The sequence below is a fragment of the Marmota flaviventris genome, chromosome 1, assembly GCF_047511675.1.
Source record: "Marmota flaviventris isolate mMarFla1 chromosome 1, mMarFla1.hap1, whole genome shotgun sequence".
NCBI classification, from domain to species: Eukaryota; Metazoa; Chordata; class Mammalia; order Rodentia; family Sciuridae; genus Marmota; species Marmota flaviventris.
In genome coordinates this window covers 178,132,618-178,146,213 of record NC_092498.1, presented here as the reverse complement: position 1 = coordinate 178,146,213, position 13,596 = coordinate 178,132,618, and the positions used below count along the sequence as shown (strand labels likewise).

Below are 13,596 nucleotides of genomic sequence, written 5' to 3'. Positions count from 1 at the left end.
CCCTGCCTCCTTCTAATCTGCTGAACCAAATCACTTATGTTTAATTTACTTGACTCAAAATGGATTAAAATATAAGCACTACCATTCAGAAGTATTAAATTATGCATAAGCAATGCTCCTTTGTTTATGCAACTGATCTCATTGTCCTCTCAGGCATTCTTTCCAGTGGATGCGAAGAAACACTGTAAATTCTAAACTTAATGATTAAAATTATGACAGTGTATTTGTGCTTGAAATTGTCTCTTCCAGGTTAACCTCACCTAAAATTTTTGAACTGTTGGGGTTTTTTTGTGGGTGTTGTTGATAAACAGCAGAAAAACTTTTTCTCCCCCAAATGATATAGAAGCCAAATGTAGGCATAATGGGAGTCATTTAAAAAATAATAAACCACGAGCCAAATAGTCAGATTCAAGGATCCAATTGGCTGTTTCTCTCCTCTCCATGATAGTCTATAAGAAGAGGAAAATTACATGGTCACTGCGATAAGGAAAGTGAGGGGGTCTATGTGCAGGTCTTTGTGTTGAACTCTGGGAATGATGTGCTTCCTTATCTCTACTGATCACTCAATGACTATCCTCAGTTAGGACATTTGTGATCTTCTGTTTAACGCGATTAATTTTTGCTTATTCCATTTCTTAATAAGTGCTTAAAGATTTCCACACTGCTTGTATGAGTACCCTAATATGCCCCTTTTCTTCTGTCCTCTTGTTTTGCCCATTCTCTTACAAATCATCCTAACCTCTTTCATTCTTGTTTCAACATAATTTTCTTTAGTAGGGCCCTTAGCCTAGAAGCTGTAACTTGGTTCAGGAGGAACCTAAGCTTGGCTCAGAATGAGGATCGACCCCAACACTTTTATTTACTTTTATTTTAACTATATCGTTGGTAGGGACCCTACAGACTAACAGATGCAGCTCAAATCAGTCAGAATCCAAACATGGCCCTGAGTCAGGATTCACCCCAACATGCTCCCTTATGTCCATTTAGTTATGATAGCTAACAATAGCCAAGTGATTGTATATTTCATTTCCTCTTTGTTATTCTGAATTTTCTTATGCATTCAGTGAGACAACTCCCTGGGGGTTGGGGTCATTATTTTTAAATTCCACTGGAAACTTTTACTTACTACTGTAACTTACTAGAGGACATCTACAGTTCCATACCACAGGTAATGCTGTAGCCATTCAGAAATCAAAATTCATTAAGATCTGCCCTTTCATCCTCTTCTTTCCCAACCACATGTGTCAATAAGTCATGTTTGATCTAGCAAATCCCATTTCAGACACCAATGGTGATAAGTAAAGGCCACTAAAAGATTAGAGTGCAATATCAACAGGGCTATCTTCACTTATGATACCAACTGCAGGTCGGGGGTGTCTCCAAAACCACCTTCGAGTTTCATAATTAGTTAGATTCATGGAACTCACAAGAAGTATTATGTTGATTGTCAGGGTTTATTGTAGTAAAAGGATATAAATTCAAATCAGTTAAAGCAAGAGACACATACGAGGTCTTAGAGGGTTCCAAAAATATAGCTTTTGTTTTCCTCTTCCGGTCATAGAGTATATCAGCACTGGTGTCTAACAATATACTTGTAGTATTGCCAATCAGGAAAGTTCACCTAAGTTTCAGTGTTCATAGTTTGTATTAGGTTTACATTATATATCCATGACTGATTGCTTACATGACTGAGCTCAATCTCTAGGCTGACCAAACCATATGTCCCAAAGTCCCCACCTGAATCACACAGTCTTTCTAATATGGCCAGCCTTCATCTAAATCATATTGGTGAGTCAGTCTAGTGTGATCAGCCTCATCCTAAGATCTAGTGTGGCCAGCTGACACGCTAAATAAACAAGGACATTTCTATCATGTATAAAACAGATTACTAAACTGAAAGCAAAGGCTAGCTCTCTTTTTGGGCAAGGCCATATTCTTTTTTTATGTAATTTTTAAAATTTATATATGACAGCAGAATGCATTATCATTCTTATTACATATATAGAGCACAATTTTTCATATCTCTGGTTGTATACACAGTATATTCACAACAATTCGTGTCTTCATACATGCACTTTGGATAGTAATGATCATCATATTCCACCATCATTAATTACCCCATGTCCCATTCCTTACCCTCCAACCCCTCTGCCCTATCTAGAGTTTGTCTATTCCTCCCAAGCTCCTGCTCCCTATCCCCTTTACTACACATACATGTACTTCACACCATATATAAATATCAATTCAAAGTAGATGATAGACCTAAACTTAAGAGCTAAAACTGGAAGGCTTTTAGAATGAAACATAGGTATAAATGTTTATGACCTTGCATTAAGAAAAAATCCAAAACAAATAAGTAGGACTTAATCAAAATTATAAATGTTTGTGTCTTACAGGATATCATTTAAAAAGTCAAAAGACAACCTACAGAATGGGAAACAATATTAGTATTTATCTACAGAATATACAACAATAACAACAAAGACAGAATAATGCAACAACAAAGACAAATAACCCAATTTTAAAATTGGCAAAGGATTTGGATGGGCTCTTCTCCAAGGAAGACATACAAATACCCAGTAAGTTCACAAAAAGATATTCAACATCACTAGTCAATAGAAAAACAAAATCAAAACCACAATTGGCTGGGTGCAGTGGCTGACGCCTGTATTCCCAGGGGCTCAGGACGCTGAGCCAGGAGGATTGCGGGTTCAAAGCCAGCCTCAGCAACTCAGTGAGGGCCTAAGCAACTTAGTGAGACCCTCTCTGAAAATAAAATGCAAAATAGGACTGGAAGTGTGACTCTGAATTCAATCCGTGGTATCCGACACCCCCCCCAAATTTACAAGGGACTTCCAGTGGGGTGAGCACAGGGTTGAGACATGCTGGCTTTCTGGGGTGGCGATGGTGGGGAGATGACCACACTCCAGGTTTCACTTCAACAACATTAAATTGGACCAAGAACTTGTATCCTTTAAAAACGTTAAATAAAGATTTCCTCAGTGGCTCCAGAGCAAACTATCAATATGGCAGCAGAATCAACAGAGGGTAGGATCTAGTCTGGAATTCCTTTCTACTTACAGTGCCTCACCCTCTGGCCAGAGATTTCACTGTTATGGAGGCACTTGGTGGAGAATTGATGGGTTATATTATGGGTAAAGCAAAAGGCTCAAGAGCCAGGGAAGAATGTCATGAGCATGTCACAGCTCTGTTTGTTGCCTCTGAATTTTGACACCTTGGTTTGACTACTAAACTTGTGGAGTTATTAGGAGATTTCTGAAAGAAAGGGTGGATTTTTCTTTGTTGATCTGTTTGTAAGAGTGTCTAACCAAGTTGCATTCAACATGCACAAGCAACTGGGCTACAGTGTGTATAGGACGGTCATAGAGTATATCAGCCAGCAACTGGGAGCCCGATGAGGATGCTTATGATATGAGGAAGGACACCGAGAAGAAATCCATTGTACCATTACCTCATCCTGTGAGGCCTGAATACATTGAATAACCATAGGCAGTGATTCTTAGGCAGTTGTTCCAAATAGAACTATGGACAATATTATTTTCATTGGGTGATCTTGGAGCAATATTAGGAGGAAAGTAATCATTAAGGTCTTAAAGACATTAAGAGAATACAGATTAAACATATTTTCAATCTCATTGTTTCCATTTAGTAATATCATATGTCTTAAAGCTGTTTGCTCTAATAAAATTCAATGAAGAAGGCAGCTAGGTCAGAAGGAAATTTTCCACTATTATGGCTCATATTGTCCACTATATGCCAGGAAAAGACTTGCTCCAATCTCCTAAATTCTGTGCCTGAGAACCACAGCTGCATATATGTGTATTTTTTTTAAAATGTTGTATTCAACTGTTAATTGAAGCTTTAAAAGCATATATGAACTGTATAAATCTAAGATGTATAATAAAATACATGTTGACTAAAAAAAAACAAAACACCCAGAATGAATTGTCACTTCAGCCCCACTTGGATGGCTAAAATAAATACAACAGATAGTCAGATAGTAACGAGTGTTGATAAGAATGTGAAGCAACAAGGACCCTTAGACATTACTAGTGCAAATATAAAATGCTATAGATGCTGTGAAAAACAGTTTGTCAATTTCTCAAAAGGTTAAACATAGAGTTCCCACATGACACAACAATTTGACTCTTAGGGACATACCCAAAAGAATTGAAAACCTAAGTCCAAACAACAGCCTATGTACATTTGCTATACCTAGATTAACAGTGTTCTTTTTTTATTATTAAAGAGAGAGAGAGAGAGAGAGAGAGAGAGAGAGAGAGAGAGAGAAAGAGAGAGAGAGAGAGATCTTTTTAGTTTTCGGTGGACACAACATCTTTATTTTATTTTTAATATGGTGCTGAGGATCGAACCCAGTGCCCCGCGCATACTAGGTGAGTGCGCTTCAGCTTGAGCCACATCCCCAGCCCAAACAGTGTTCTTTATGATGGTCAAAAAGTGGAATGAACCCAAATGTCCATCAACAGATAAACAAACAAAATATGGTACTGTCTATCCATAAAATAGAATAGTATTCTGTAGTAAAAAAAAAATGAAATACTTATAAATACTAATTATCTGATTGAACCTACAAAACATTATCCTAAGTAAAAGAAACCAGAAAAAAATTTACATATTGTATGATTTAATTTATGTTAAATATTAAAAATAAACACATCTATAGAAACAGAGGGTAAATTAGTGTTTACCAGGCAGAAGAGAGTATATAGTGACCACTAATGTGGCTGTGGAGATTCTTTTATTGCTGATTAAAATGTTCTGAAATTACATAGTGACATGGTTGCCCAAGTTTGTGAATATACTAAAAACCATGGAATTATAAACTTTAAAAGAATGAATTTCATGATATATAGATTAACATCAGTAAGACTATTTTTTTAAATGCCCATAACGAATTTTTAAAAAAATTACATCTTTATTGGTTTCTTAAATACAAAATTAACATTTGCTCATTGTAAAATATCATACTTTCAGGAGTTTATAACACAAAAAAGGATTATAATAGCAAACTGAATTTGGGGCACATGCCTACAAGGTTATTTCTCTGAATATTAAAATTTTACAAAAAAATTATGTCTTAAACACACTTTTTTTTCTTGCAACTTGTTTTTTTCTCTTAACATATATCAAGGCCACACTTTTGGGTTAGTCAATATAACTCTACCTCTTTTTTAAATGCTTTTTGGCAATAAACTGTGTAAATATAAGATAATCTATTATATCTTTGTGATGTACATTGGAGTTGTTTCTAGTTTCCTTATTGAAAACAATGCTTCAGGGCTGGGATGTAGCTCAGTGGCAAAGTGTCTGCCTTGCATTCGCAAAGCTCTGGGTTCAACCCCCAGTTCAAAAAAAAAAAAAAAAGAAGAAGAAGAAAGAAAACAATGCTTCAGTGAGCACTCTTCATATGTCATTTTGATTAAAAAATTCCGTAGAATTAAAGTCATGGCAAACAGTATAAATGTTTTTTTTCAAGTACTGCTGTGGATAGCTACTGTTCTGGCCTGCCTACTTCACTTCTTTGTCTTTTAAAATATTTCATTTTTTTGGGAGAATTTCCGCTCCCTATTTCATGCAGTTCGAATAGGGCTGCAAATCAGAGTGCCCTGTTACTCTGGCCATAGTAATCAGTCCAATAGGAGAGCCTGTGACTCACACAGAATAATCAGATCTATTCTCTGAGATATTATATTTGGATCCTGAGAAAGAGGAGCTCTTCCTGTGCTTGAGGATAATTCTTGGAGCCAATAGAAACCTGGACCTCTGTAGCCAGACTATCCATCCCAACCACCTGCAGAGATCCATTTACAGCCAGGAAAAAAATAAGTGAAAATGAAACCACAGAGAAAAACAGATATGGTAAAAATTAGCTAATGACATCATTCAAGTCACTGGATCCAAAGCAATATCCACCCCTAGACTTTCCAGTTATATAACAAATTCTCTTTTTTAGAGTTGGGTTTTTCTCTTTCTAGCAATGGAAAACCTTACTAGTCTACACGTTAATCAACATCATGTTATATCTGATGTCAGAGCCAGGTTTCCAACTGAAGAGCTGGATGAGGCAGCTTTCTAGTTGGTGTTATGAGAGAAAGGCCCCAGGTGCTCACATACACATATCCACACAATCCACACAGCTCCTAAGCACCTACTGTTTAGCTAGACTGGTTCCCTGGTTTCCTAGCAACCAAGCTCCCTTCCCTTTTCTCACACACTCACACCTTTTGTGACTTCTCTTTTTTCAAGGTTGCCCTTAATGTGTGTGTTTGGGAGGTATAAAAGAAGAAGGCAAGGGAATAAAACAATGTAATTTACTCCAAGATTTAATACCATGCTCTAGAGGTTGCCTGGCTTACAGATTCAGCAAGTTCACTGGCAGACCAAAAATAGCAAGATTTTTTTTGTGTGTATGTGTGTAAAGTTCTTGCTGGTTTACACCTAATTATTGTTGTAAAATTGATAGTATCAATATTAGTCAGCTTGTGGAGTAAAAAAATGACTTGAGACAACATGACTTAAACAGGAAAAATTTGTTTTCTTACAGTTATTTTTCTCATAGTTCTTCTCAACTAGAAGTCCAAAATCAAGGTTCTTACCCATTTGGTTGCTGGTGAGGCCTGTGCTGCTGACTTGCAAATGGTCACCTTCTTAGTATTCACATAATCTTTCCCTTGTGTGTGTTAATGTGGGAGATGTTGTACATTGGGATTCCTTTCTCCTCTTATAAGGCCACTAATTCCATCATGAGAGCCCTACCTCATGACCTAGTCTAACCCTAACTACCTCCCCAACTCCCTATCTCTACATAATATCACATTGGGCATCACAGTGGGGATGTGAATTTTCGGGGGAGACCTCTAGTTCACAACAGTTCCTTAATGCTACTAAAGTATTTTTCATATTTGTAATCCACACTTTATTTGCAAAAGCTATGTGATAGGATATATTACATTAATTATATTTTACATAATCAAAAAGATAAGGGGGACAGAGGGTAAAGCTCATTGGTAGAGCACCTGCCTAGCATGAATGAGACCCTTGGTTCAATCCCTAGCAGTGAAAAGGAAGAAAGGAAGAGGGAGGAAGAGAAAGAGGAGGAAATGGAGTTAAGGGAGTTGTCCATACCATCAGAAGGCCAGATCATGGTACAGAGTTCCTCCCTCTTGTGGACTAATTTAATTTACATTGTCTACTGATCCTAGATGTTTTTAGTATTTCTCGTAGTCACATGCAATGCTATGTTAGGCAAAGCAGAGCTTGAATTGAGAGATATGCATGCTATTTTTTTGTTATTGTTGTTGTTGGCAGTACAGAAGACTTGTTCCTTCTGTCTCAGTTTTAATAGCAGATTATATTGAAACCAATCAATAAACAGGTAACTGTTGTAGCAAATATAGCTACATGGGTGTGTGACTACAAGGGAAGAATAGCAGACTGGAATGTCAAAACTAACTGTATTCTCATTCTGTGACATTGGCTATCCTGGCACCTCTATCTAGCCAATGGCTCACCACAGAGTCTCAGTCGCCCTTGACCTCAGACTCTTTCACTCACCCACCACAACAATCCATCTCCAAGAGCCTACTTCCAAAATAGGGGTGGAATCTTTGCCATCTCTTCATCTGCAATGACCACAAACTCTTGTGACTGTACTAGTTGTCTTCTCTACTTTTTTCCCATCTGTGGTTGCCAAATAAAAAATACAGGGCACCCAGTTAAAATTGGATTTTCAGATAAACAATGAATATTTTTATTGGCTTCTTTTAGTTATACATGACAATAGAATTCATTTTGAGATAATTATAAAAGCATGGAATATATTTTATTCTAATTCAGTCCCCAGTAATTCCCCTTTCCCTCCTTTCTTCCCACCTCCTGTTCCCTTCTCTCTTTTTTACTTATCTTTCTGCTATTTACTTATAGTTTTTTTTAAAAAAAAATGCTGTCTTCTGGATGTACATAATGGTGAGATTCACTGTGGAATATTCATATAGGTACCCAGGAATATTAGGTCAGATTCATTCCACTGTCTTTCCCTATCCTATTCCTCCTCCCTTTCCTTCATTCCGCTTTGTTTCCTCTGATCTTTCTTCTAGTATCTTTTTTTTCATCCCCCTCCTTATTTTGGATTAGCTTCCACATATCAAAGAAAACATTTGACCTTTGACTTTGGGGAACTGGCTTATTTCACTTAATAATAGTTTCCAGTTCCCTCCATTTACTAGCAAATGCCATAAAATCATTCTTCTTTATGGCTCCATTGTGTATATAAAGCACATTTTCTTTATCCATTCATCTGTTATATTGGCTTCGTGGCTTAGCTATTGTGAAGTGTGCTTCTATAAATGTTGATGTGGCTGCATCACTGTGTATGTTGATTTTAAATCCTTTGGATATGTACCAATGAGTGGGATAACTGGGTCAAATGGTGGTTTCATTCCTAGCTTTTTGAGGAATCTCCATTCTGTTTTCCAGAGTGATTGCACCAATTTGCATTCCCACCAACAATATATTAGTGTACCTTTTTCCCATATCCTTGCCAACATTTATTTTTACTTGTATTCTTGATAATTGCCATTCTGAAGAATGAGATAAAATCTCAGTGTAGTTTTAATTTGCGTTTCTCTAATTGCTAGAGATGTTGAGCAGTTTTTAAAATATATTTGTTGACCATTATTCATACTTCTTATTTTGAGAAATGTCTCTTTAGTTTCTTTGCCCATTTATTGACTGGGTTATTTGTTTTTTTTCATGTTAAATTTTTTGAGTTCTTTGTATATACTGGGTATTAATACCTTATCTGAGGAGCAAGTGACAAAGATTTTCTCCCAAGCTGTAGGCTCTCTTCTCACGTTATTAATTGTTTCCTTTGCTGAGAAGAAGCTTTTTAATTTGATGCCATTCCATTTATTGATTTTTAATTTCATTTCTTGCACTTTAGGAGTCTTGTTAAATAAGTCAGTTCCTGAACTGATATATTAGAGTGTTGGGTTGATATTTCCTTCTAGCAGGTGCAGGGTTTCTGGTTTAATTCCTAGGTCTTGATCAACTTTGAGCTGAGTTCTGTGCAGGGTGAAAAATAGAGGTTAAGTTTCACTCTACTACATATGGATTTACAGTATTCTCAGCAGCATTTGTTAAAAAGGCTATCTTTTCTCCAACGTATGTTGGGCACCCTTGTCTATTATGATACTGTATTTATGTGGGTTTGTCTCTGTCTCTTCTATTCTATTCCATAGTCTTTATGCTTATTTTGGCGCCAATAACATGCTGGATTTTTTTTCTTTTTTTTTTTTAACTATCTCTGTACTATAATTTAAAGTCTGGTATTGTGATACCTTCTGCTTTGCTTTTCTCACTAAGGATTGCTTTGACTATTCTGGATCTCTTATTTTTCCCCAGATTTTTTTTTTATTTAGTAGAGATGTAAAGTACTAGCTCACAGGTTCTTATAAGAGCATTCCTGAGATTAATGACATCCATCACCTTAGTACTCCAACTTCTCCAGACTAAAGTGGACCATGAAGAGTCTCACTCACTCTTGTTCCTTGGCCCTTTCTCACCTCTTGACTTGGCCAATTCCTTGAATTTTTCATTTCCCTTGAAGTAATGGTCATTCACAGTTTTGTATCCCTGGTTCAACAGTTCATGATCTAGCTGGGCTCTGAGGTATGTGCCACTTCTGCTCTTGCTCATTCCTCAATAAGTCCGTTTGCCAGAAAGAGGATACTTTGTACACCCACCTTCTAGAACTTGTTATAGAAGGCCAAATCCTCAGACACAACACAGTTGAAGTTCTGGCCAAGTCTGGGGCTTCCTTAACACTTGGCCCTCAGAGTTCAGGAAAAACTGGGTATTATGAGAGAAGATAGTATCAGATAGACACCCTTTTGGGGGACTTTTGAACATTTGACAAATTTTCATATCAGAGCATGATTTTTTCTAAAGTTCAGACTTAGCTTCACTGAGGGTCAATTCAGGAGGTCAGGATAAGACTTCTAGCTGTCTTATTTTCTTCCTCTTCCCTGGTAACCCCATTACTTCCTTCAAGGGTTTCTATAGGCAAAGTTGCTTTTCCTGTTGATTGAACTCTGGAGCATTAACGACACATACTGGTACCAAATCCAGCACATACAGGGACTATCGCCATGATGCCACTTCTCCAGGAGATCTGCAGCTGAGGCCCAGACTGGCTTCCTTCCCCACCCCACTTGGGGCACACTGGACTGGAAAGGGGGAAATTGTTAGGACCAGGAGAAAGGGAGCTCAGTGATTGTAATGAAAGTCTAAAGCAATAAATGCTTCTTCATGCAATCATTGGGGTACTCAGGGGTGACCATGGGGATAAGGTTGTCCTTTGGATACATAGAAGATGAAGAAGAAGAAGCCTCAAGGCTAAGAGGTAAAACTTCTGGGAATAGGCAGGTCCCACTTTTTGATGCCCCAAATTTAGCCCTTCAGCCCTACTTTCTCAGCCTTGGGAGACTCTGGGATGGGAAAACAGGATGGGGAAGCTAATTCCATGCAGACTTTTCTGCTCTGGAGAGGAAGGAGCTAGGGCTTGAAAACAAAGATGGAAGTGAAGAGGGGAGTTCAACTAGACATATTGATTAATCCTTCTCCCTTAGTCCAGAGCGACAAGGGCAAGGGGGAGATGATATGGGGGCTGGTGCAGAAGTGGGAGCCTCAAACCTTATTAGCTGACCCAGTGGCAGTGTCAGTTTTGAGAAAGGTAAGGTCCTGTCCCCCACACTGCTTCTGGGACCTAGAAGTCACCCAGCGAGGTGGACTCTGGAGAGGAACCTAGTCTCTGTCCCTAGGGTACTTGATTCAGAGGTTCCAGCTGTGGGGGCTGGCTCTGGGACAACCTCAGGCCACAGTGATGCTGAAGCCACCATGGAATCTGTTGTGCTGAAGTGGCACCCCCTTTCTCCACAGAAAAGCCTTCTTCACCATGGCTGATTTTAGGATTGTCAGCAAAAGAGTCTGCAAAAAAGTCCGATGTAGATAAACTTTCTATTGCCCTGTTCTACTTGGCCACTGGCCAGGAAGATACCAGCACTCCAGGTGCTGGACACCCCCTTACTAGTTTTTCACAAACATATCCAGTATAGTACTTTGTAGAAATGTGCAAACAATGTCTCTGGCCTTGAGCTGGGGCTTCACAGAGATGTCTACATTTTTAAGATAAGTTACAAATGGGCTCCATGGTAACAGTTGGCAGGGGAAGGAAAGAAAGGGGAGAAGAAGCTCTCCCCTTCTCAGGTGTTGTCCTTGAAGAGTTAACTTGCCCAGAATAGTGAAAGAAAAGCTGCTTTTATGTGAACTTCTGCAGACTGGGAACTTCTGAGCTCCTCCCCTTACCCACTGGGTATAAAACTCTGAAACTCCCTGAACTCGGGGTTCAGGGGATTGATTGATTACAGCAAAAGCTGTGCCCTCTGAACCTGGCTGCAGCCAAATAAAACTGTTTCTGCTATCTTCGGTGCCTTGCCTTGTTTGTCCCTACAACAGTGCCAGTGATTAAGGAAGGCTCCAAGGGCGAGGGTGATGGGCAGCATGGGCATCTCTTCTCCAGTATGGCACCCACACACCAGTTACTATCCACCAAGCCTCTAAATACCATATTGGCCTGCGGCAGAGTCAGGTGGTAACCAAAGGAGAAGGTTGTGTCTTGTAGCCTTGTGTTTGCCTCAAACTCCACTCCAACTTGAACCTGTTCATTTGCCCTATGGTAATAGCTTGATGAGCCCTGCCAGATCCCACATTCAATGTAGCTACCCAATGTACAGCCAAATACTTCCCAGCTGGAGTCAAGATGGCCCCCTCCTCGCCTGGCCGCCCATGATAAACCAGCTCTCCTCCCAGTACCAGTTGATGAGTGAGGCTCTGCAGGAAGTGAGCAAACATGGTCACCGATGCCCCAATCAGGTCAGGATTTCCTAGGATCAGAGTGGCTGTACAGTCATCTCCTCCGATACTTGCTGTCAAACTGCCATCTCAGGAACTTGATCTGTTGTGTCTGGAAGGCAGTCTGAGTTCAGAGCCACTCTGCCAACAGAAGTAGGACCTGGGCGTTGAGACTTTCACTGCTGTCCATATCCCCTACCACAGTGTGGAACACCTCTGTGGGGCTGAGCTGCCAAACCCCTGCATTGGCTGCATGGAGGTGATAGCCAGGCAAGCCCAGGGCACTCATGTGCACAGTGTGAGCCACCTGGAAATGGCTGCTCAGAACCTTGTTGACAACGAGCTTCATTCCCTCTATCTTTGCATAGCTGGTGCAGCACATCAAAACTCCCAGGGTGATGTAGAGGTTCCTCTTGGCAGGGGCTACAGCAGGCAAAATCCCCATCAGTGCCAGGCCCAATGTATTACCCATTTTGGCCCAGAGGACAGGGAAGGGCTATGGTTAGTCTGGTAAAGAACTCTGGCTTCCTCTATCCACCATGAGCCCCACTACCCATCATCAGTCTCCCCAGTCTCAGAAATTTCCACATGATCAAATGCTAGACCATCTCAGACCATGCTTCTGTCCCTTTCCCCTAGGCACACCACGGTCCTCTTGATGGGGGCAGCCATCTTGATTAATCTCTGGGTCTCTTAGTTTTACAAATGAGTTTCAAGATTGTTTTTTCTATTTCTGTGAAGAGCATCACTGGAATATTGATGGGAACTGCATTGAATCTGTTTAAAGTATATGTCCCATACAATGTTAGGGATGTGCTTATTCATTGTTAATTTGAATCTCAAATTTAACTGGACATCCTGTTTATTGATTTTTTTTTCAAGGCTTTCAACAAATAACTTTATTACTATCACAAAAAAAACCCCACAAATGACATTAATGCTATATTCTAGGTGATTTTCTCAGCATTTTCTTCTAACTCAATAAATCTCTTCTTTTTCTCTAATTTCTAGAAGAGACTTTGTTTTTTAAAATTTTTTATTTGTTTTAATTATACATGACAATAGGATACATTTATGCACTTTGATATATCATACATAGATGGGATATAATTTCTCATCTTTCTGAGTGTACATGTTGCAGAATCATATTGGTCATGTAGTTACATAATGTGTGTTTCATTTTACTGTTTCCTATCCCCACATCCCCTCCCCTCCCATCACTTCCCTCTACCTAATCTAAGGTAACGCTATTCTTCTCTAGTGCCCCCCACCTTATTGTGAATTAGCATCAGCATATTAGAGAAAACATTTGGCCTTTGGTTTTGTTGGATTGGCTTATTTAGCTTAGCATCATATTCTCCAACTCCAACAATTTACTGGAAAATGCCATAATTTCACTCTTCTTTAAAGCTGAGTAATAGTCCATTTAGTATATATACCACATTTTCTTTATCCATTCATCTATTGAGGAACACTAGGTTAGTTCCATAGTCTAGCTATTGTGAATTGAGCAATGTATGAGTGTACCTTTTTCACCACATCCTCACCAACATTTATTGTTGCCTGTATTCTTGATGATGGCCATTCTGAAGGGAGTGAAATGAAATCTTAGAGTGGTTTTGATTTGCATTTCTCTAATTGCCA

At 39.1% G+C, this 13,596-nt stretch overlaps 1 pseudogene; it reads right to left on the bottom strand.

Annotated features, from left to right (window-relative positions):
- Window positions 1–10,911: 10,911 nt before the first annotated feature.
- LOC114081734 (mitochondrial import receptor subunit TOM40B-like) lies at window positions 10,912–12,424 on the bottom strand (annotated as a pseudogene).
- Window positions 12,425–13,596: the final 1,172 nt, after the last annotated feature.